Source organism: Amblyomma americanum, chromosome 2 (genome assembly GCF_052857255.1).
Source record: "Amblyomma americanum isolate KBUSLIRL-KWMA chromosome 2, ASM5285725v1, whole genome shotgun sequence".
NCBI lineage: Eukaryota > Metazoa > Arthropoda > Arachnida > Ixodida > Ixodidae > Amblyomma > Amblyomma americanum.
This window is the reverse complement of record NC_135498.1, coordinates 144,800,647-144,824,304: the sequence shown is the minus strand read 5'-3', so window position 1 is coordinate 144,824,304 and position 23,658 is coordinate 144,800,647. Positions and strand designations below refer to the sequence as shown.

General features: G+C 46.9%; 1 long non-coding RNA gene and 1 other non-coding gene across 2 annotated transcripts; both read right to left on the bottom strand.

The window, feature by feature from the left end:
- Window positions 1–10,587: 10,587 nt before the first annotated feature.
- On the bottom strand, window positions 10,588–16,794 carry LOC144120121 (uncharacterized). The gene is made up of 2 exons (XR_013312428.1): window positions 16,636–16,794; window positions 10,588–10,733 (listed from the first exon to the last, which is right to left on the bottom strand). It is a non-coding gene; the product is annotated as an uncharacterized LOC144120121 (long non-coding RNA).
- Window positions 16,795–20,404: 3,610 nt separating this feature from the next.
- Window positions 20,405–20,532, bottom strand: LOC144122293 (U5 spliceosomal RNA). The gene has a single exon (XR_013312894.1). It is a non-coding gene; the product is annotated as a U5 spliceosomal RNA (small nuclear RNA).
- Window positions 20,533–23,658: the final 3,126 nt, after the last annotated feature.

Genomic DNA, 23,658 nt, shown 5'->3' with positions numbered 1-23,658 from the left:
TGACAAGATAAGGCACAAAGCAAGAAAAGTGCAACGCAATCGTAACACAGCATCATCCTCTCAGGAAGTTGGACTGCGCTGATGAATCGAGGCAGGAATACAAACACACGAACAGAACCGTCATTTGCCCTGTTTTTTTAAACGGCGTCAGCCAGCAGAAACAAAAACACAAGGCCAACAGAAGAATCGTCTCGGTGCCGCCGTTGACAGCAAGTTCGGGCAATGAGCGTAGCTGAGGTGTATATCGTTCCGCGCCGGTCTGGAACTATGGCCTGCCTCCGCCAAAGCCGCAAGTTGACTTCAAGAAAAATAACATAAAGGCCGCGTCCGGAAAGCGCGCCACTGACACTGACCAGGCACAATCCGTGTTCCCGGCTTCCCGCGCGTCGCCCAGAAGCGGCGCCCTTTACCACATGGTGAATACGCGCAGTCGGCACACACCCGCACAAACAAAAGGGAGAGTTTCTTCGAAAAGCTGTGCGGGTGAAAAGGCCGTTTAGGGTCTCCTGAGGCAGGGATCCTCCAACGGGACCGAGATGAGACATGCCGGCGCACTATAACTCACGCAACGTGTGCCCGGCTTGCTCCTCAGCGCGGGCACTTGTCGGCGCGACCGTGTCAACTGTGTCGACAAACAGCTCGCAGGCCGGCGGGAACACATATTTCGGCTGCTGCGTGGCGGTCTTGAGCTCAGTGGCTCTACAGATGGTCTGTGGTGCGTTACACCAGGAGCAGTTAAGGCTGTCTTCTCAGTCAGCCTTGCGATGGTAGGGCACCGTACACTCAACAGCATGATTAAATCGGCGGGATTGAGTTGCTTGGCCATGTCAGATATTCAGCGAAACTACAAACTGTAGATGCCCGTAGAGTGTGTAGAGGCTGCGTTTTTATGGAGGAAAAACGCTAAGGCGCCCGTGTGCTGTGCGATGTCAGTGCACGTTAAAGATCCCCAGGTGGTCGAAATTATTCCGGAGACCTCCACTACGGCACCTCTTTCTTCCTTTCTTCTTTCACTTCCTCCTTTGTCCCTTCCCTTACGGCGCGGTTCAGGTGTCCGCCGATATATGAGACAGATACTGCGCCATTTCCTTCCCCAAAAACCAAATATTATTATATTCTCGACAGATTGAATCATGCATGCAAGATTTTCTTGTTTTTTTATTGAATAAGAAGTCAGTTATGCTTAATCAGCCCTACATAATGGGATTCACAATTAGGACCGGTTGTCATGCGCCCGCTAAGATTTGAAGACCTGCTAAGCTTTGGCTCGTTAAAATATAATATACAGGCAGTGGCTCAACACGAAGTTATGCCTTATGGTGTCTTCACACTGGCGCCAATTGGAAAGCAAGCAAAAAGTCTTACCGTAAATTGTACCGTAAGCGCTTCATTTGATGTAAATGCTTATTAGGTGTAGAACAACCCGGTAGTCACAAAGTATTGTCGATTGTAACTGAATGCGGTCAGCGCTGTAGCCAAATTCTCATGCATGTCGCCCGTTGTGTTCAGTAAATGTTTCGTGCATTCTCTGAATGCGATGGCTAACGGTAGCTCCGGACGCTATCAGAACTGCCGCTAAAATCTGCTATTGATTCCATAAGTGCAAATATTTTATGACTGTAAGTTCAGCATAATATAGCGCTAGCTGCTTGAGGGGCATATTTTCTATGGTCGACTCCCTTGTTGCGCCTAGAGTGGCCTTCGAAGCAGCCAAACAGGCAGTTCATTAGAGCAATATATTGTACAGTCCCAACACATTAGATGCAGCTGAGTCCGAATCGCTTCCGTGCGGCTGGAATTTTCTCATGCTCGGTAGACTTTGCGAAGAGGGCCATGTTGGTGTCTTTTAATTCGTTGCATGTGGACTCGAAGCTGCTCTTATCAAAGGGGAGCCCGCGCTGGGAAACAGGAGCATCATGACTCGTGTTCCACGTCGAAAGGCACACAAGGATTTTTTTTTTGAGGAAAGCTTACATTTAACGCGTAAACTTAAGCGCCGTGAAGTGCATGATTGTATCTATTTCCAGAAAGCTTTTGCACTTACCCAATACAGACCCCCCCCCCCCCCAAAAAAAAAAGCTCGGTGCAGCTGCAATAGTGACGTCAGTACGGGCTCCACACCTTTTTTGCCTTTTTGCCTTACGTTCTTAACAAAGTGTTAACTTTTTCTTGAGCATGCAATTTGCTTCGAACGTGCTTCGTGGAGGTATACGATGACAAATTGAGATTTTTGCTCTGAAAATTTAATATTACAAAGCTCCTAACTAACCGCACACAACCTTCTTTGTCCATAAAAAATAATTACAGCTTTACAATACTATTCAACCGTATTACGCAGTCAACCATTTATCGTCTTCACTCTGGTACTTAAGCGGAGCTGGGCGCCATTCCTGAGACCTTTTCGCTGCCTTCATACAAGACATCACAATTACCAAAATGGATAGGCATGCAGTCTGAAGAGAAATATGGGAAGAAGGCCTTTTTTGCTCTGGCCTGCAGAGAGCCCACAAAGAACTTTTGTCTATACAACGCGACGTCAAACTTAAGATCCAAATAAACGTGCACGACTTTAGGGTATCAGGAAAATGTGGCATATTGCGTTGCTTTAATCACTGTGGCAACACGGCGAATACAGCCTCAAACGCACTCAGACACCCTTAAGTATAGACCCTTCCACTCATAGAGTGAGGACGCGGGAGCGTGGCAGCGCCCTTCAGACCGTCAGTCCACCCGACCAGGCCGCGCATCGAAGCGAAGTGATAGACTGCTCGTAGCACCACCTCTAAGTCTCTCTGCGCCTGCGACAGTTTGCTTCTACACGCAGCTGTGTCGGACGTAATGGCGGTCCGCAGCGCGCAGCCTCACTCCCGCGTGTTCACCCTAGAGTGGACGACCCTCACATCACACATCAGGATTCGTCATCAGCGATTCAACAGGTGCACGACCCCTTACCCCAACCCTACAGTACCTCTTACTTCGGGACAATAATGAATAACCAGACGCCATTACTCACTCCATCCGTGATGACCAGTTGCTGTGCTTGAGAAAAAAACTACCTGCAGATTCTTCTCAGGAAATGTGGTGACGCTAATATGTTCTGCTCAACGAAACTTTTCCTGAACGATAAGTTTAACCCTTCTCCGAATCCCCCCCCCCCCTTCCCCCGGCCACCCACGCGCTAGGTCGGCGGCCTTCCAACTCCAACACGCCACTCCGCAAATAACATGACGGGTGTTGCGGTGTTTTAGCTTTTGCAGGTTGCGTGTTCGCAACTTCTGGCATTAAGTTATTTTGTAAATACCCATGTGCGCTCCCTGGCCGAGGTTATGTTTATATAAGCTATTGTCCCCATATAAATGCTTTTCTTATTTGCCGTTAATGGAAGGTGTGGATCCCTATCCTGTCTTTTCTCCCGCGCCCTTTTTCGTCGGCGCCTCTCAATACAACATGAATGGCGGCTAGTTAAAACAATGACTTGTGCATGGCGCATGGCCCCCAGCAACGTCTTGAATTATTTTGAGCTTCAGGAATGGAAGCTCGAATTGCGTTGTAATTTAGGAGGTCTCCGTCATTCGGGACACTAGGGCGGCAAGCGAGGTCTTGCTAGCGTTTGCTGGCCGCCAACGTTGCCAGTGTCGCCCGCCCGCACTGTTGATATTTGCTCCTCACCCTACGCCGGCAGCCGTGGCTACCTTAGGAATGCGAAATCTTTACTAGGCTATGTTGGCAGCTGACGTGTCCGCAAAAAGTGAACGCAAAACGCTGAAGCAAAATGTGTCGCCTGACGTGACGTCATCAGATGGTGGCATCAGCAGTCACGACCGAATGTGTGTGACACTTGATATAAGAAAAGTGTATCAGTATTCACCGGTCATAAGCCTTAGCCATTAATTATGACACTAATTAAATACCGTAATCAACGGTTCTGATTAATGACACTAATCAACGGCATTCAATAATATTGCTAATAACGAGGCTAGTTAATGCGGCTATTTACTGAGGCTAATTAGTAATTAGTGGCACCACGTGGCGTCATAAGAGTGTGCCCTCATAAATACGATTGATGACGTCACGGCTACAGCCAGAGTACAGCAACAAAAATACACATCGTCGAGTTGTAGCATCGGAGATCGAAGACTGGAGTTGGATAAAAACGAAGTGGGTAAGCAGGTGTAGAAAAGCCTCGACTTGGAACCACCAACGTCACGGCAAACGCTAATGCTTTCGCATTTCTCCAATGCGGTCTCTGCAGTGATCTCCGAATTTTTCAACTGCAACACGCCGCCGCTTGCATTTCTTGCTACGCCGGATCCTGCATTACTGCCATGAAAGCAATAGAATTATTCGTTCCTCCGCTTCTTAGAGGCCATCGGCTGCGGTGACCTCAAGCAGAGACGCAGAAAAGCTATTTTACTGAATGCACTAGACTTGGAGCAACTGCGAATAAACTACAGTTTGGCGCCACTTACCGCGTCGCATCTCATCAACGTAAACGTTAACTTTGAGTTCAACACCGATGTTTTCGATGATAACCGTGCACTGTTTGACATGCATTTGGCTACAAGTGCCAGCGAGCTGATAGAGTGCCACCGGCTTCGACAGCGCCGCCAGCAGCCGGGTAAGCTCTTCAAAGAGTACGCCACTCCATTACGCGAACTCGCCGCAATCTACCACTGCGGTGGCAAAACTGACAAAGTTATAGGAGATTAAGGTACCCTAAGGGGCAGTGCCGCAACAAATACTTGAACGTCTGTTTTTCGAGGGCTCAAGCCGCGCTGTAGTGCATGGCAAACACATTGAAAAAATTCCGCATGAACTTAAGGAGACGCTTAGCTGATTCGGTCGTTCAGAGAATAGATGACAGCCTGCACACAGAAGCGCAAGTGGATTTTCGGCGTGCTACCTGTGTGCGTGTAACGAATATCGTGCAAATGCAAGAGAATGCAGAGCCAAGACCACGAAACGCCGGAATTGTTGCTAAGCCTAGCAGTTTGCATCTCTGTGTCAGTCAAGACGGAAGTGCGAGTCTCCGGTAAACAGGGATGGGAAGGAGACCTCTCAGGCGAAGAACGCAATCTCCATTATTACCCTCCATTCTGACGGCATGCAAAGGAAAAGCATTTACACTGATATAAATGTTAATAATACTTCTCACAGCCTCCTTATCGACAAAGGGTCATCTGTCTCCCATCTGAGTGCAGCAAGTTTTCAAGATTATTTTTCAGGTTGTCCACTGAAGGATGCTAAATTTAGGCTGGTGCAGTATTCGAAGAAACTGATTGCAATGAAGGATTACTTTCTGGCTAACGCGGCCTACAAGCAGGTTCGAATAAGGGCTCTTTTTATGTCGTGGAGCGTGGTACATGTTTCTGGCACTCTATGCCGTAGAGAACATCTTATTTCACTTTCAAAGGGACAAGATGGCAAAGCCGGCTATTGCTCTCCTGGAGACTGTTGCGTTCCCGGAGCTGCCGTGGCAAACGTTGGCTATTGACAGTACGGGTCCAATCGACTTAGAGCAAACCGGCCAATAAATCATAGGAAAATTAATGGAAGGGCTACAGCGCACACAAAGCGGTCCAAGAGCTTAACACAGTAGAAGGATCTCTTGTTAGCAGTTGTATAAAGCAAAATTTACGAATGAGAAAAATGGCTTCGTATATATATTTTGCTGCAGTAAATAATTTGGTAAGAAATATAACACGTTAAAAAACTGAACAACATATTGTACGAAATTAGCATATTAAATCGAATGAAATATGAGCAGTCTGCACAATATAGGAACTATCGGCATAAAGAACAAAAAAAAATTACATGTCGCAGGGCTTTCAAGACCATGGAATTATATGGACTTGTAAAATAAAAAATTCTGAAAAGCTTTCCCAAGCTGAACAAGGTTCTGTCGTTTTAACCTTACCGCCTGTATTCCGTACTTGTAATTTTCGGTAGTAACAACCAACATTGGTACAGAGACTAATTCTAGCGTTAATGTAGAGAATTTCTGAATTATTGACTAATTGATAAGCTCTGATACTTTAACTAAGCTTGATAGGCTTTGAGAGCGAAAATATGTTTGCATTGTGGAAAATTTTCAGTAATATGGTTCCCATATGAACATTATAATTTGAAATTCTTGTTTCTCAGTGTTTATCAGCGGAGCTGAATGGGGTCGTATGGTCCGTAGATGTGATACAATAATCAAGCTGACTATGAAAGAAGGCGCAGTGAAGTTTCATAAATGTTAGGCGGTGAAAATAGTAACCGACTCTAAGAAGCACTCACTCACCACAAGCTGTAGTACTATAACAAACTAATGTGGACACTAAATTTTAGAAGAGACGCTAGACTCCTTGGTTGTTAAAATTCTTTCGATTCTGCATTCGTTGTTAGGAATAAGAGAATGGCTGTCATTGTATACTAGGCGATTAATAATCTTGGATTTGGTTTGTTTAGTGAATATCATATATATAGTTTTACACGCGTTAACGGCAGACAATTCCTTTGACACGAAGTGCTGATATTAATAAGGTTATAATGAGGGGCTGCTGTAAATTTATAGTTGAAGCAATGAGATGCGAAGATGGTAGTATTATCTGGGTAGAGAAAGCACTCCCTCGAATGATGAAGGCAATATGAATATATATTAGGGGTCAAGCGACTCTGAATATGGGACTCTGCAGTAACCCCATTGTAATAATGCCAGTGTTCGAGAGTACCCTAGAGATACTAAATGCCTGATCGTTGAATAAGAAACAGTTGCCCATAAACTCCATAAAACAACAAGTTACAATGTAGAAATCGTGTTTCTGCGGTTGAATGTCGGTAATACAATGAAATGCTTCCGCAAAACAACTAAAAACATAGGCTAGATATTTACCAAAATGAATTTATGCATCGAAATTATCTCTCAGATCATTTAAGACAAAATTAGTAGAAAAACCTCATTGAACACCGAACAGTCTTGGTTTCAATAAGTTGTTCTTCTCAAGGAAGTTAAAAAATCGAATTCAAAATGTTTTTCTCCAACCTTATTGTAGATTTGTAGTATAGAAATGGGCCTGTCGGTGGTTGATACTGCCTGGTTGTCTTTATTAAATTGTGAACTTTGTTTCTTTTTATTTATGGAAAAAGACCGGTTTCAAATATTTTGTTGGTAACATGTGCGAATATACCAGCTACGATGTCCACAATTTTTTTTTTTGACGTGACCGGTCAACGCGTTATCCAGTTAGTGACAAATGACGGAGCAGCCGCCGCGGTGGCTCAGTGGTTATGGCGCTCGGCTGCCGGCCCGAAAGACGCGGGTTCGATCCCGGCCGCGGCGGTCGAATTTCGATGGAGGCGAAATTCTAGAGGCCCATGTACTGTGCGATGTCAGTGCACGTTAAAGAACCCCAGGTGATCGAAGTCATCCGGAGCCCTTCACTGCGGCGTCTCTCATAGCCTGAGTCGCTTTGGGACGTTAAACCCCCATAAACCATGAACCATAAATGACGGAGCAGCTCATCAAGGTCACTTGGATAAAAAGCAAACGACTGCGTCATTAGTGGCCGGATATTTAACCCAGGCAGAATTAGCTGTGTACAAGTTTATCTCGTCTTCCAGGTGGCAGCAGAAATGGTTGGGTAAAAAGTACGAAAACATTTATTCCAGCCAACTTCTTAGTCTTGTCAAAAGGTAGGCGAAACAGACTCAACGTTTTACGACAAATATTTACTGTCCTCGTTGGAAAAGCTCAGCTCTTTAACACTGCAGGCGAGATAACAATGTAGGCCAAACGTTTCTTTATTAGTTCATAAAGTGTTCACAGTGTGCAAATCATGTCCCTCAAGAGAACACCGATGTGACGAGTTTCGGTTTGTACTTACCCAGTATGAACAGGAACTCACGCCATCTCGTTGCCAAGTAAAGGAGTGGAAGGGTAGCAGATCTCAAAGGTGCTAGAACGCTCATACGCCACCTCCGCTGTCCGAGAGGTAGAATTCATTTCATTCATTTTTTTTTTTCATTAAAAGCTTCAACAAGCTTTACAACTCAGGCTATGAGCAACGCCGTAGTGGAGAGCTCCGGATAATTTGAGCCACCTCGGGTTCTTTAACATGCACTGACATCGTACAGTACACGGGCCTCTGGCATTTTCCCTCCATCGAAAAGCGACCGCCGCAGCCGGGATTGAACACGCGTTCACCTGAATGATTTATTTGAATTACGGCGGAAGCAGAATAGCCTCTCTGCAAGACACAAAAAAACTTACGGATGATTTAGCGTGGCTAGGCAAAATTCGAATTAGGTCCACTTTTGTTATGACTTCGGTTTCGGTTCCAGGCTTGGTTTCTACCGTCAAGCAGTCTTGAGGCAAACACGGGTGGAATAGGAATTGAGCTCCGCTGTAAGAGAATGACGCGATAGCGTAAATGGGTTATTGCCCATATATGCGGAATTGATCATTCGCTGCTGCACGAATTCATAGAAGGCTGGGAGTCCTCACACACCTCCTGGCGTAGTGGTTGAGCGGTTTAGAGATGCACCACTGCTATACAATGGCAGGTGCGTCCGCCGGTGCGGTTCAAGTGCCACGAAAGTAGTTTGCGCCCAACACGGTGAGCAGGTTCTCCCGACGTTGCAAGGTCAGGTGGCCTAGGTGGCGAATCCGCCACTTAGGTCTTGCTTAGCCATTGGTGAGAAAGGCCGTACAGACATTGGCGAAATCGGTGTGTGGGGGCTCCTAGTGCTACCGCACTAAACTAGCTGAGCTGCCGAGAGTGGAATATGAGGGTGTACCCCAGTTTCACAGGGGGGGGGGGGGGGGGGCGCAAGATCCTCTCCAAGAGAATGCTCCTCAGCCTGTTTCTGATCCCCTCTCCTCAGCACGCGCGCGCATACACACACACGCATGCAAACAAAAACACACAGACACGCGCGCGCGCGCGCACGCACGCACATGCACACATGCGTGTGCTTAAGGTCTGAGAGGAATGAGCAGCGGTAGTCATGTCTACATGTCCCCCAAGCGGAGATGTGTGGCTTGAAAATGGCATCAGGCTTGACACAATGCGTGCTACATTGTCTATACTGGCGCAATAATCAATGCCCTACCATCGCTTAAGCAGAGTGTTACGACAACTTACTACGCGACGGCAGGACACTCAGTTTCTCTTTGTTATTCGCACTCGCTTAGCAAACTTTAAATGATCAGTGCAATCTATTTTGTTCAAGACGGGACGCGGCATAGAAAATGCCTAATATGCAAAAATTTTCGATTGATACATTTCTCTTTCCCACTCTTCGGTCTTCATCTGTATCGTAGCAGGACAATATAGCGGTACAGGAAGTAGGAATTTAGATAATGACGTTTACTGAAGTGCGGCCGTCGAAATTTTGAGCAAATTGCGCTTCTGATGATTCCGTCAGATTTACGAATTTTACAGGTTTCCAACGACGGAGAACCACCAGTTAACTATTACCATTAGAAGGAGAGATCAGAAGATCAGATCTTTCGTTGACTGCAATGCCGCTTTTCACCTCAGAAAAAGGATTAGAATGCGGGGCGATAAACGACCCCAACGAGGGAATAAATTTTAGGGTTGCTTTTTTTGAGGTTCCACTTTTTCTACGATTGCTCTCATTAATCCCTTCGGCATTTCGCAACGAAGGACGTGACAATATTTCTGTTTCTTGCGCAACCTGACACTTTTAGAAGTGCTATGGAGCTCTTTATTTTTTATTTACACGTACATAAGTTTTTGAAATTTACTGATGTAAGAAATGTTTTCATTTAAATGTGAATTGTGAATTTTGACATGTATGGCTATGAGCACCCGGCGGACAAATAAACTGATATATTTGTTGCCCAGAACAGTGCATTGTGAACAAGCCCTCCTCTCCTCAATTATATAGCGCCCGTGGGATGAGTTTGCGAAGCTGTTATTTTAATTATTCAAAAGTATACCTGCTGATTCGAAACAAAATGCAGTTCTGAAATCAGCATAAAGAGTTACTTATCTTTGTCAAGTTTAGTTAATTACAATAAAAAATAACTAAAATACTGTTAATTGGTGACTCCCCTTTTGAAATCCAATTCTAGCTTAAATCAGTATTATCAGAGGGATCCCAAACGGTTATTGCACCAACGCCCTGTCCATGAGCGTAATTGCTTCCACGACAGCTTTGGGAGAGGTAGTGCATATGCGTCACGCGCTGCCACCGTACGACCCGTTGGCCGTGCAACCCCCCATATCTGTATGTAAAACGTGGGTGGAGCACATAATTAAATCGCTTAGCACAGCGGAACAGTGTAAACCGTAGTACTACGCACTATTGGCCGAGTTAGTTTCTGTTCATAATACCACCGTAAGGAGGATCGCGCCTCTGTCAACTTTCTTCCTATACCGTGCCTTCGTCGCATTCAAATAATATGAAGTATAAACTCCCCCGACAATGCCAAGTGGAAATGATTTACAGTTTGAACATTAGTACAATGAACATACACAATGAACTTATATAAGTCACCCCAACAAAGGTGTCAAAGGAATTCCAGCAGTTTCCACATGCTGTGGAGAAGAAGAATGGTTTAATACGAAGGCCTCTCGCTCAGTTTACTTCAGCCTAGCCCTAATCTGCTTTGCGCAATCGATGGCAGTGCCGTGAACCTCGTTTAAGTAAGGAAGCGCGCACTTCACATGCTCGTAGTATCCTGCTAGCATGGGGAAGTTGGCCTTCTCGATGAAGCCGTTCTGAAACAGATGTGCAAACATGTAATAAGCTTTACGTTCGACTCAAACCAAGAAAGGTGGGCAACTGGTATTAAAATCGAAATAAATATTGTCACGCAGTGGTAACGGCCAGTAGACCTGAACGAAAAAAAAGTATATTTTTTCCCTAAAACTGAAAAGCTGTGCATTTGGTAGAATTTGTGCCCGTAAAACCGTAAGTGCACTAGACTGTCGACGGCCTTTAAACGAACACCATTCTTTCCCCTCAAATGATGCGGAAGATACAACGAACTTTCAATATGAGATGCCTGAAAAACTAACAGGCATCTCGAACATCGTATAAGCTGCTTCTACCGATCATAACCCTACCATATCGCCTTAGTTACGTTACCCTTGACAAACAGAGAGCGATCAGGCTGTGTGCTGGCCGCAATAACCACAAAACTAGCCAAAGCGCGAAAACATGCCGGCAACAGAAAAACGTTCTGAATGCGATACTTGGTTCATGTTGCCCGGCACGATTTGTTTCCTTACGCTAAATCTTTTACGAGTTCGGTCTCTGACTCCTCTTTTGAATTTATATTTCGTGTTCCCTTAAGGAACCTTTCAGGTGGTAGCGTATGCGGTTTATTTTCTTTTTCGGCGTCCGTGCAAAAATACTACGTGAAAACAATTGTGCCTTGTTGGACTTGCGAATCAGCGGCACAGTCATTTTACATTTTCACTCTTTGCGGCGCGAATGAGAAAGAAGTGAGTTCGCGAGCATCTGTGAGGTGCACAACATCTCTTCGGAGGAATTTTGAACGCGGTGCGTCGGCAGTGGTGCGTCGGACAGCGGAGCGCTGCGCGTGCCAGCCCAGCTTTGCGCGTGTGCACGTGCGAATGGTGTGAACGAGGCGACGGCGACAGTGTGCGTGGCGAGCACGAGGAGCGGAGAGCTGACGTGTCAGAAAACCGAGGTATGAAGGGAGACAGGACAGCGGAGATCAGGTCATTCAAGCGTGGAGGTAGCAGCCGTCGAACGTTGGGCCCGTGCTGCCGTGACCTCCCTTGGATCAGCGACTCAAGCCTCCGGCGTTCCTTGCAAGAGTGGAGGTGGCAGCCGATGGATTGAGGGTCCGTGAGGCTGAAAGGCACCCTTGGATAGCCTGCTTTAAGTCTCTGGCGTTTCGGGCCGCCGTCGACGGGACCTGGCTACGATTTTCATGCTGCTGCCCAATTCTTCGGGCTCTTAACGGGAGACCACTGGCGGCGTCTCCCTGTGTTCCTCTCCGCTCCTACTACCACCTGGCTCTCTTTCGCCGCTTCCCTCGACGCAACGCCAGCGACACGCCACAATAAATCCACCCGTGCCTGTCCTGTATGCAAAGGCATCCCCGCTTCACGTGAGACGCTCAGTACCTGGTGAACCCTTTCCTTTATTTCCGTAGTGTTCTACGCGTGTTTTCGTTTCGTGTCAGCCCTTTTTCTTTAAATCATAAATACGGCTTTGTTTTGTTTTGTCCGATCTCTTTGATCTCTTGTTCGAACCTGCACGCGATAGCATTGCCCTTCGGAAATTCGGGGATGCGTTACCGATTCGCGTGAATTGGCGTCCGCGCGACAGGACGAAGTCGTGTTTTTTTTTTCCCTGCGTCAGTTCGTAAAAAAGAAACGATGGCAACACTAACGGATTTGATCGAGTTGGGTGAACGATTGTGGTTTATAGATGCCGAGCTGCGTTCGTTGGTTGCCCCTGAGCAGGAAAAGGAACGCGCTGCATGTGCAGCCGAACGCGAGCATGCCATGGCCTAAGCAGAAGCCGAACGCGAGCACGCCAAGGCCCAAGCAGAACCCGAACGCGGACATGCAAAGTCGCTAGCAGGGGCCGAACGCAATCATGCAACATCGCTAGCAGAGGCTGAAGAGCGTAGATTAAAGCTCCAATTAAGGCCCGCAGAAGCTGGTGGGGGTAATCGAGAACCCGCACCGGGGCCTGCAGTAGCGGTTAGTTTACACAAGTTGATCCCTCCTTTCGATGATCGCAAAGATGACTTGGATGCTTACCTCAAACGTTTTGAGCGTATCGCGGAAGGGCACAACTGGCCCAAGGAAAAATGGTCTACAGCACGCAGTATGTCTGACTGGGGAGGCTCTCCGAGTGTTCGGTCGATTGTCTCCCACAGATTCAGTGCATTATGATAAGGCAAAACTAGTTCTGCTCCAACATTTTCGGTTCACAGCAGAGGGTTATCGCGAATGGTTTCGTGAAAGTATGCCGCTAGGTAAAGAACAGGCAAGCAATATGCGGCACGCTTGCTGAGTCTTTTCGATCGATAGGTCGAGATGTAGCGGCCACAACGTACAATGATTTACGTGACTTGGTGGTGCCCGAGCAGTTCATGAGGAACTGTCATAGTCGTCTGGCGATTTTTCTTCTAAAAAGAGAGTGCAAGACGCTGGACAAAATGGCTGAGGCTGCAGACAATTGTCTAGAGGCCCAGCGGCAAAAAAAACTTGTCTTCGTTTGAAGAATCATTTCAGGTGGGCATCCCGAGAGAAAGGAATGTGCCATCAAATAGGCAGTCAGGATGGTGCTTCATTTGTAACCGTTCTGGACATAAGGCCGCTGACTGTCGCTCTATGCCAAAACAACTTTATTGCGTTTATTGTCGAAAAGCAGAGCATGATGTATGTTCCTGCTCAAGAAAGCACGAAAACCAGAACCGATCGTCCTGTTGTGTTTAGCCAGAGTGTGCTGCGCCTAAAACGGTGTCCACAACAGCAGATAGGCTTGAACTAGCCTAGGATAAGGTGGTGGTCGGACTTGTCCGGAAAAAGCCTACAGACGCCCAACACATGCCTCTTCTAGAGGGAGAGCTCCGAGGCCTACCCCTACGTGTTTTACGGGACACGCGGAGCAATACAGTGGTTGTGCGGAGAGCTCTAGTTCCTGACGCAGCTCTCACCGGCTCGAGATCTACGGTGTTCCTTGTTGATGGCAGTAGTCTGGAAGTTTCCGAGGCTGAAGTCTATATCCCTTCCGCTTATTTCACTGGAACGGCCCTTGCAAAGTGCATAGAGACACTATTGTACGATGTCATAATTGGAAATATAGCAGAGGCCCGTGAGCCTTCAAATCCAGATATTAATTGAAAGAAATCCGAGGACGTTGCTAAATTATGTCCTGGTATAGTCAGTGACGAGGTCACCAGTGAAAATGGTGAGGGCGAGGGCCCAAAAGTGGTGTTGGCTGGGCAGTAAGTTTCCGGACGAAGGAGGCAAACTACTCCTTTCAGTGCCGGTCCCATGTGATTCAACAAAGAGGTGCTAGAAAAGGAGCAAAGAGAGGATGGGTCATTAAAGGCTTGCAGGGTGAATGTGGGAAAGGTGTCCCGTGGCAAGCACGGCCCTTCGCACTTGTATTCTGTCGAAAAAGGGTTGCTTTATTGCCTCTATCATCTCGCCTCTGGCAGAGAGGTTCGATAGGTAGTACCTCCAAAGTCTTGTAGATCACAGCCTTGTCCACGATAGCCCGTTGGCGGGTCTCAGGGCGTTAAGAAGACTACAGATCGAGTTCTGGAAGAATTCGAAAGGCCGGGAGTGCAAAAGGAGATTAAGAGGTATGTCAGGTCGTGCGACTCGTGCCAAAGGACGTGCCCGAAAGGCAAAGTAGGGAAAGCTCCATTGGGACGCATGCCCCTTATCGGCATTCGATTTGATCGGGTCGCTGTCGATATTGTCGGTCCGCTGTCGCCCACATCAGTGAAAGGGAATAGATATATTCTCACTCTCGCCGATTTTGACATGCGGTATCCTGACGCCGTGGCTGTGCCAAAGATAGATGCCACAACCGTTGCAGAAGGTATGGTGGAGATGTTTTCAAGAGTGGGTTTTTCGAGAGAGGTCCTCTTTGACCAGGGCTCCTGTTTCACTTCCGAAATGATGAGAGCGCTCAGTGATCTCTTGGCGGTGAAACATCTCAGCACGACCCCTTACCATTAATTATGCAATGGGCTGGTGGAGAAATTTAATGGCGCACTCAAGCAGATACAACGGAAGCTGTCAGGAGCAGCCCAAATCATGGGATCATTATATCGCTCCCCTTCTGTTCGCTACATAGAGGTGCCGCAGCGCAGGCGAGTATGGGGTTTTCTCCATTTGAGTTGATATTTGGACGAAATGGGCGACGACAGCTAGAGTCCTCAGAGAGCTCTTGACCAGGGAAGAGCTGGGAGAAGACACGAAGACTACATATTGTTACGTGCTCGATCTAAGTCAACGTCTCGAGCAAACTGAGAGTGCTGCACATCAAAATTTGTTGCGTGCCCAACAGTCTCAGAAGAGATACTATAAAAAGAACAGCAAGAAGTGGCAGTTGAGGGTTGGAGATGCTCTCTTCTTTTGCCGAGTAGCTACAAAAAACTTCTCATGCAGTGGAAAGGTCCATTTCTGGTTTGTGAGAAAAAGAACGACAAGGATTATTGAATCGACTTGGGCGACACTAAGAAGCTATTCCACATCAATATGCTGAAAAGATATAAAAAGCGTGAGTCCCAAGAGACCGTGCAGGCGTCATCTGTCTTCGTAACCGAGGAAGGAAGGCTCAGGCTCGGAGCACGTAAGCGATGATTACATGAGTCGTTGGTAAGTTACCGGAGGGTTATGCCCAATGTACAGCACTACTATTCGATGTGTTTGCAATGGTGACCTGTGAAAATGCACAGGGTAGTGTTTGTGGGTCGTTTTTCTTCTTCTTTCTTTCTCCGGTTATGTGTTGTTTAGTGCGTACATGTTCACCTTTATCGTACAGACGTGTTTAAAGTTTGTGTGTGATGTTTTGTTTGGTTTTTATTTTCCCTTCGTCTAGATGTATAATGTTTGACCCCATGTTTCCTCTGTGCGCGTTTCCATGTGCTTCCATGCGTCACCGTGTAAAGCGCCTTCGGTGAATTTGGCAGCGTTTAACCTGTATTTTTACCACATGAACATAAGTGTTGTGTGCACCAACGGCAGTTCTTTCTATGTGAAAAAAGTTTTCTGATGGGGGCATATGTGAGGTGCACAACATATCTTCGGGGGAATTTTGAACGCGGTGCGTTGACAGTGGTGCGTCGGACAGCGGAGCGCTGCGCATTCCAGCCAGCGTTGCTTGTGTGCACGTGCGAATGGTGTGTGCCAGGCGACGACGACGAAGAGCGTAGCGAGCACGTGGAGCGGAGAGCTGACGTGACAGAAAACCGAGATGTAAAGGAAGACAACATAGCGGAGATCGTGTCAATCAAGCGTGGAGGTGGCAGCCGTCGGACGTTGGGTTCGTGCTGCCGTGGACCTGCCTTGTATCACCCACGCAAGCCTCCTGCGTTCCTTGCAAGCGTGGAGGTGGCAGCCGATGGATTGAAGGTCCGTGCGGCCTAAAGGCACACCTAGATAGCCTGCTTTAACCCCGCGTCGTTTCCGGCCACCATCGACGGGATCTGGCTACAATTCTGCTGCTGCAGCGAAGTTCTTCGGGCTGTTGACGGGAGACCACCGGCGTCTCCCTGTGTTTCTCTCTGCTCCTAATACCACCTGGCCGTCTTTCGCCGCTTCCCTCGACGCAATGCCAGCGACGCGTCGCACTACATACACCCGTGTCCTTCCTGTCTGCAAGGCAACCGCGCCTCACCTGGGACGCTCAGTACCTGGTGAACTCTTTCCTTTATTTCTGTAGTGTTGTGCGCGTGTTGCGTGTGTGCTTTTGTTGTTTTCGTTTCATATCGGCTCTTTTTCTTTAAATTATAAATACGGCTTCGTTTTATTTTGTCTTATCTCTTTGTTCTCTTGTTCTAACCTGCACGCGATAGCGTCCCCTTCGGAAAGTAGGAGACGCATTACCGATTCGCGACAGCATCTCGTGAGACAAACTATTGGTCAGCAACATTTTGGGAACAGCGACACTTACCTCAAGGGCGAGTACCACGTGACCAATGAGGTCGAGGTCGGTGATGGTGACCTTTTTGCCGACGGCAAACGTGCTATCACCGATAATATTCTCGGGGTCCTTGATCCCGTTTTGCTGGAAGGCAGTCACCGCCTCAGCGGTTGTCTTTGTGCCGTGCATGTTCGGGGCCGCTGCATGAAGATTTAATGAAAGTCATTGTGATCAATGTGTAGCACCTCGTCTCTTTTAACTGCGCAATAAATTAGCGATGAAGAAACTACCATTTTTGGGCATAGTCGGCTCTTGGCACGCGTTCGCGTCTACATATTGCCTCAGACGATATCATTGGCTGTGCCATATAAATGTACAAACCATAAAACCGACACCATTACAAGCTAGAAGAGCAGCCTTTCCTACAGACCAAGCAGAAATCATGGCTAATGTTTGGTTGACTACTCAACAGTTATTGACGCCACCGTTTCGAGATTCTCTGTACCATATTGGCGCGTGCTCATGGGAGCGCGCCGACGATGAAGACGAAGTGTGCGTGTGCCGGTGGACAAAGACGAAGTGTGTGTGTGGTTGGGACAGCCATCTTGTGAGTTCCCTGCTGTGCGCTGGACTTCGCTGAGACTGTGATCTGTGCCGGTCCTGTCTTCGTTACATTTTTGGTGGAGGTGCTGGGTATCGATCCCAGTACCTCTCGCTGGGTATCGCCCCATATCCCACCACTGTACAGAGTGTTGGCCGGTGTACGGGGAGAGTTACAATCGACGGATTTATTTACGTTTGTGATTTTGTTGTCCTACCTCACTGTTCGCGCGATGTCATTCTCGGCCTGGACTTTTTACAAGCTAACGGCGCCGTTATCAATTTACAAGAGCCGCGCGTGACGTTTTCGCCGACGCAAGCAATTGAAATAGCCGACCCAGACGACTCCAGGATACCCGCCCTGCGTATTGCTGCTGATGACGTGACGGTGCCTCCGCGGTGCAGCATGATGGTCCCCGTGCAAAGTGACTCGCCCGGTGATCGAGACGTTATGGCAGAGAGAAACGTCAGCCTTCTACTCGAGAAAGGAATCTGCGCTGCAAGAGGGCTTGTTCGCTTACGGGATCGCTCTGCGACACTCTTGATCACCAACTTCGGAACAGAGTTCCAGCCTATTGCGAAAGGAACGGCCGTCGCATACGTTACCGACTTCGTTGAGCCCGCAGAAATATGTGCTCTGGAGCTACCGTCGCCGGACGGACGCGATGCAGCAGCCGTTCTGTCTACCGTGGACATTAATCCCGGCTTGTCGGTGGGTCACAAGCAGCGCTTGTTAGAGCTCCTTCACGATTTCGCAGAGTGCTTCGCCACGACATCAAAGGTAGGGCGCACCCCGGTAGCCAAACACCGCATCATCGTCAACGAGGAGACTAGCCCCATATCCCAACACCCGTACAGAGTGTCGCCGGTGGAACGGGAGGCTATACGATCCCAAGTGCAAGAAATGCTTGCAGACGACGTAGTCCAGCCGTCCACGAGCCCCTGGGCTTCGCCTGTGGTATTGGTGAAGAAAAAAGATAACACCTTGCGATTCTGCGTCGATTATCGGAAGTTGAATCGTGTCACGAAACGTGACGTTTACCCCCTTCCACGTATCGACGACGCCTTGGATCGACTGCGTGACGCTAAATATTTTTCTTCACTCGACCTTAAGAATGGCTACTATATGATCGCTGTCTGCTCATTTGAAGCTCAAACGTGTCGTGTGGCCGCTAAACAGCCGCTACATAATTCCAATCTAACCAACGGGGATAATTTTATTCCCTTTATACGGCCATCATTTAAAGCCTATTGCATATATAAAGCTTAATTTTGAAGACCAAGTTTCTAAATAAGGATTCGGATTGGCGAAAATAGGAGTAGAACTGCAAATATATGGCTGCCGTATTCTAAACAGTCTGACCTAATATAACGAATCTGCACTATCATTTCGAGAAAGCTGAGCTTCAGTGATTGAAATAATCCTGAGAAAAAGCGCATAAAGCTGTTGAAAGGTGAGCAGTGACATGGCAAATAAAGTTTCCTGAGGTTCATATTCTGGAGTTTGCACATCTAAGCGATAAATGAGCGTACTAACTTACATTTTAGCCTTCAAATAGAAAAAAAAGAATGCTGTCCCCTCTCGAGCCACTTCGTGCAGGTTCAGTTTTATTAGTTGCCACAGTGTCGCGGATTTCCGCTGGAATCCTATCCTTGTAGCTTGCCATTGATGTCAAGAAGGCCAGTGGTCCAGACAATATTCCAAATCCTTTCCTTAGAACATACGGGATATCTGTATACAAATACCTTAGGCTTGTCTATGAGAAGTCACTTAAAACTAGTGAATCGCCACGCGACTAGACAATAGCTCAAATAATTCCTGTTCATAAGAGTGCAAGTTATAACAACCTTTCTAATAATCGCCCAATTTCTATCACTTCTACAGCTTGTAAAATTCTCCAGCACATTATACTGAATCATATATCGTGACTTACGTGGAAGTAAGCAATTTTACTTGTGGCAGCCAACACGCTCCCCTAAAGGCTTGCCAACTACAATGCAAATAATTTAAACCATTCATGACCTCGCTTTAACTATCATACAATCGTAGGCAAACAGATATTTTATTTCTCGATCTATGAAAAGCATTCGACACACTATCGCAACCAGAAATGTTTCACATACTACACATATTATTTGGTTCGGGGAGAAAGAGAGAGAAAGACAGAAAAACGGAAATGCAGGGACGTTAACTAGGCAGCGCCCGGTATGCTACCGTACACGTGGGAATGGGAACGAATATAACAGAATGGCTACAGGCTTATCTGAGTAATAGGTTCCAGTTCGTTGAATATGAAGGGAAACGTTCAGGACGTGCTGAAGTAGTGTCCGGCGTGCCTCAAGGCACAGTGTTAGCTCCATTTTTTTGTCTTATCTCCATAAATGACATTGCAGACAACATCGACTGTACTGTCCGTATGTTCGCAGATGACTGTATCATTTACAAAAAAATTAGTACCTATGAAGATCAGTTAATTCTTAACAACTAGTACAAGTTTCCGACTGGAGCAAACACTGGCACATGACGCTTAACTTAGATAACACTGTCTCTATGACAGTAACCAGGAAGAAAAATCCTCTAATATTAATTTATTGTATTGAGAACCTGAAACTAAATAAAGTTGATGAACATAAGCACTTGGGAATTTTGATCTCATCTGAGTTGAAATAGAGTAGACATGTTTCGTATATAACATCTAAGGCACTCACTGCTCTCTATTCGTAGAAGCGTTCCTTAACATCTGCTGCACCTGGCTCCAGATTATTAGCGTACACCTCACTTGCTCGTTCAGTGCTAGAATATCGCATAATTTGTTGGTTTCCGTCGACTAACCACTGCACTGATCAATTAGAAAGCGTTCAGCGAAAGGCCATTAGATTCATTTATAACAAGTACCGCCGTAGCGATTCCCCTACAGCTCTTTTACGTAAAGCTGGTCTTCCAACAATACAAAAGAGGGCCAAATTCTTGCGGCTAAAGTTTCTTTTTCGACTTTTAAATGATACATTCAAGACAGAAAAAAAATAAGTACTTGTCATTTTCTAACTCTATTCGAGAACAAAGCACAGTAAGCATATTAGAGAGTACAGATTTCATAGTATAACGCATTCAAATCTTCGTTCTTTCCGCAAGCCGTCCGAGATTGGGATGCGTTGCCGAACGATGTGGTCACCAGAAATTCTTTTGATGCTTTTTTATGCTTTTTTATGCTAGCAAGGCCTCACAAAAATTGGCCTTTAGGCTCATTGGTGTGTCCCTCCCCCCGGTAACCTTTAGTAAAAGGCGAAAAATTAGTACGTGGATTTGAGGAGAGAAAGAATTGCCAAATCTTGAATGGGAATAATTGCACTGTTTTGGAATGGTTTGTTTTCATTTTCTTTTCAGTGTACATGATTTATCGCAATGTACTGCATTGCCTAGTTCTTTGCATTTAAGTTATGTTGCAATCAAGAGTTTTTATTAATATTATTGTCATTCTTGCCTGTAAGCGTTTTTCGTGTGTGTGCACAATTTATCCCTGTCCTGCAAAATCCTCTGCGATGAGCTAGCAGTATGTTGTAAATAAATAAATAACTACATCAATGAATTAATAAATGATGGCACGGCTCTTTTTCCCAACTTCTGTTGACGAGTTTTAAACCTAGCTTTATACCTTATTTCTATAAATATATTAGATATCATTGTGTACATTCGCATGCCTTTATTTTTATGTACAGTGTTGTTCTGTCTTCTTTTTTTTTCTCCTTGCTCAAAAGTCACAAAGCCTTCATAAGCACGTTTTGTCGGTAGGGAGCGTCAAGAAATGTTTGTAACTACGTATTTCTAAAAATTGACGATGAAATTTTCACACGTTCGTGTTGCCGTTATTTTTCAGTAGTACAAGAATAAAACAACCTAGAACAGCGCTTCACAAAGCAAGGTAGCACAACTCGAAATGCAGTGCTTCATAGAGTTGAAAGGAGGAGGAGGAGCAGGAGGAGGCTGGGTGGTTAACCAAAAGAATAATCGGTTAGTTACCCTGCACGGCAGGAAAGGGGTGAGGGGATAAATAGATGAAGGAGAATAGAGAGTAACAGGAAATTCCAGTCACTATGCGAAGTCACAGCTTTCGGTACACTCGCATCCTATCGTGCAGGCCAGAAGTCCTCAAGAAGTGGGGCGGTGGCTTGGAGGTTTTTGCCGCCGTGATCGCCGCGGCCAGTGGCCGAGAATGTTAATTTCCATCAGTGGGCACGGATCTAGACGCTCCAGTGCACGGCAGAGACTGCCTTTTGGCGCTGTAGGCAGGGCATTCACAAAGAATGTGGGCTATAGTCTCATCACAACCACAGATGGCACATGCAAGGCTATCAGTCATACCGATTAAAAAAGAGTAATGGTTGGTGAAAGTTACACCATGCCACAGGCGACGCAGCAAAGTTTCGTTACGTCGGGGTAGGCCAGATGGAAGCCGGAGCTTCAGATCTGGGCCCAAGGTTTTTAAACGCGAATTCGAAAATTGGCCTGATTTCCACGTGGCAAGCCTGATATCCCGCGCCAATGGGCGGAGCCTGCGTCGGATCTCGAGATGGGGATGGACGCACAATCGCCCTCATGATGAGCAGTTCGCGCGACCTCGTCCGCTCAGTGGTTGCCTGTTATGCCGCTGTGTCCTGGCAGCCATTGGTAAACAATATCGCGCCCTTTATTGATGGCGGTCTGGTGGTCACTATATTGGGACGCAGAGTCGTGAAGTTAACCTGCAAAAATGCTTTAATAACCGGATGGGAAAAGCCATGGAAAAGAAAGCATGCAACTGTCTATATAGACGTGCACTTTGCCCACCTCCCCTGCACAAACAGACCTGAAATGATCAACCCCCACCTCGGCTAGAAGTAGCATCACCAACTAAACTCCACCAATATTTTATCAAAGCACTGGAAGTGAAGTTTAATGTAATTCACAATTTTGGGTGCAGGACCTGGAGTGCTAGACTTTCCAGAAAGGCGCTACATTCCCTGTCTTGAACAAAACTTGAAATACAATGCGGCACAATAGTCTGAGCATAACGCTAAATGGCCTCAACCCACTGCCTCCAGTAATACGTTGTTACGGGCCGGGTAGCAGGATCCTACCGCTGCCACCAGATGTTACAGCTCGGGTAGCATGGCCAGTTGTCGTGGTGCACGGTAGCTTCTTTGGGCGTGAGAAAGAACAAGGAAGGATGGAAGCTTGACATGTGCGAAAATGAAAACAAGTGGGTTTACTGGCACTTTGAAGAAACTTATTTACATAATAAAGAAAGAAAGAGCAAACAGTCAAATATTAAAAGTTCATAGCGTCGAGCGGCTGGATGAGCCTTGTTGCCAGGGCCCAGAGCGTTCGTTCTCACCCAGGACGGTTCTTATATATAAGTACCCTATGGTTTCGCCCCTTCACCAGGCGATGACCAATTCAACACAAGGCACATTTTTTCCAGATGGGAAAAGTTGCACATCACGTAGCAAGCGGAGGCACTCATGGGATTTTGCGAGAAGGAATCGCAGGCCGGCTGCTGATTCGCACCGTGGTGCAACAGTATTGCAAGCGGCGCGTCTCTATCGAAAACACATGTGAGGCGAGCCCCGCCGTGGGCCGGAGCGGGCTCCTCTCGGACAGGGTTAATTGCTTGAAGGCACCATTCCCGTCTTCCCAAGTCATCTGTCCATCGTCGATAGCTTCTTGTGGGGAACCAGTCAAAGGGGGGAAGGTCATTCGCACCAAGCCGAGCATGGGAAGAATTCCACAAGCTCCTTCCCAGCGAGGCATCCTTTTTTGTTCGGTCGTCCGTCAACTGACGCTGTCGAAAGTGCCGTTTCTGTAGCCGCCTCCATGGTCATTCCGGTCGATGGAATCTGCGCCTTAGTCTACCCTGACTGAAGTGCATCCCGTTCATAACAACGTACTTGACTTGAAAGCATGAAGTGGAACACCAAGATATTTAAGGGACACAAGCAACCAAAGATACAAGGCGCAAGAGCGGCCCAACAGTCGATTCTTCTGAACAGACGACCATTTTTTCTAGGATAACGAGGTGGTGCTCAGCCTCATGAACCAAATCACAAGCCTGAACTTTTGGTACGATGGTTCTGAGCGCCAGACACGATGCCAGACTGATCTGCCATGGATAAGCTTTCTCATTGCAGTTCTTGTCAATGCAAAAAAAGCAAGATCGCCCAGCATAAGCGAATACTTTGACTGCATTACCCAACAGGCAAGTCATGAATATTGCTGATATGCAGTACACTTAAAAAGCGGCTCAGGAAAGGGCCAATAGCAGCGGAAACATCGCAGAGCCATGCAGTAGGGAAGAGCGGATCGGCACGGAGTTTGACAGATGACCATTAACAATCAAGCGAGTCCAACACTTGCTGTAGCAAACTTGAGCCCCATTAAGTAGAGTGTTGGTGAAGTGTTTAGAATCCCCCAAGGAG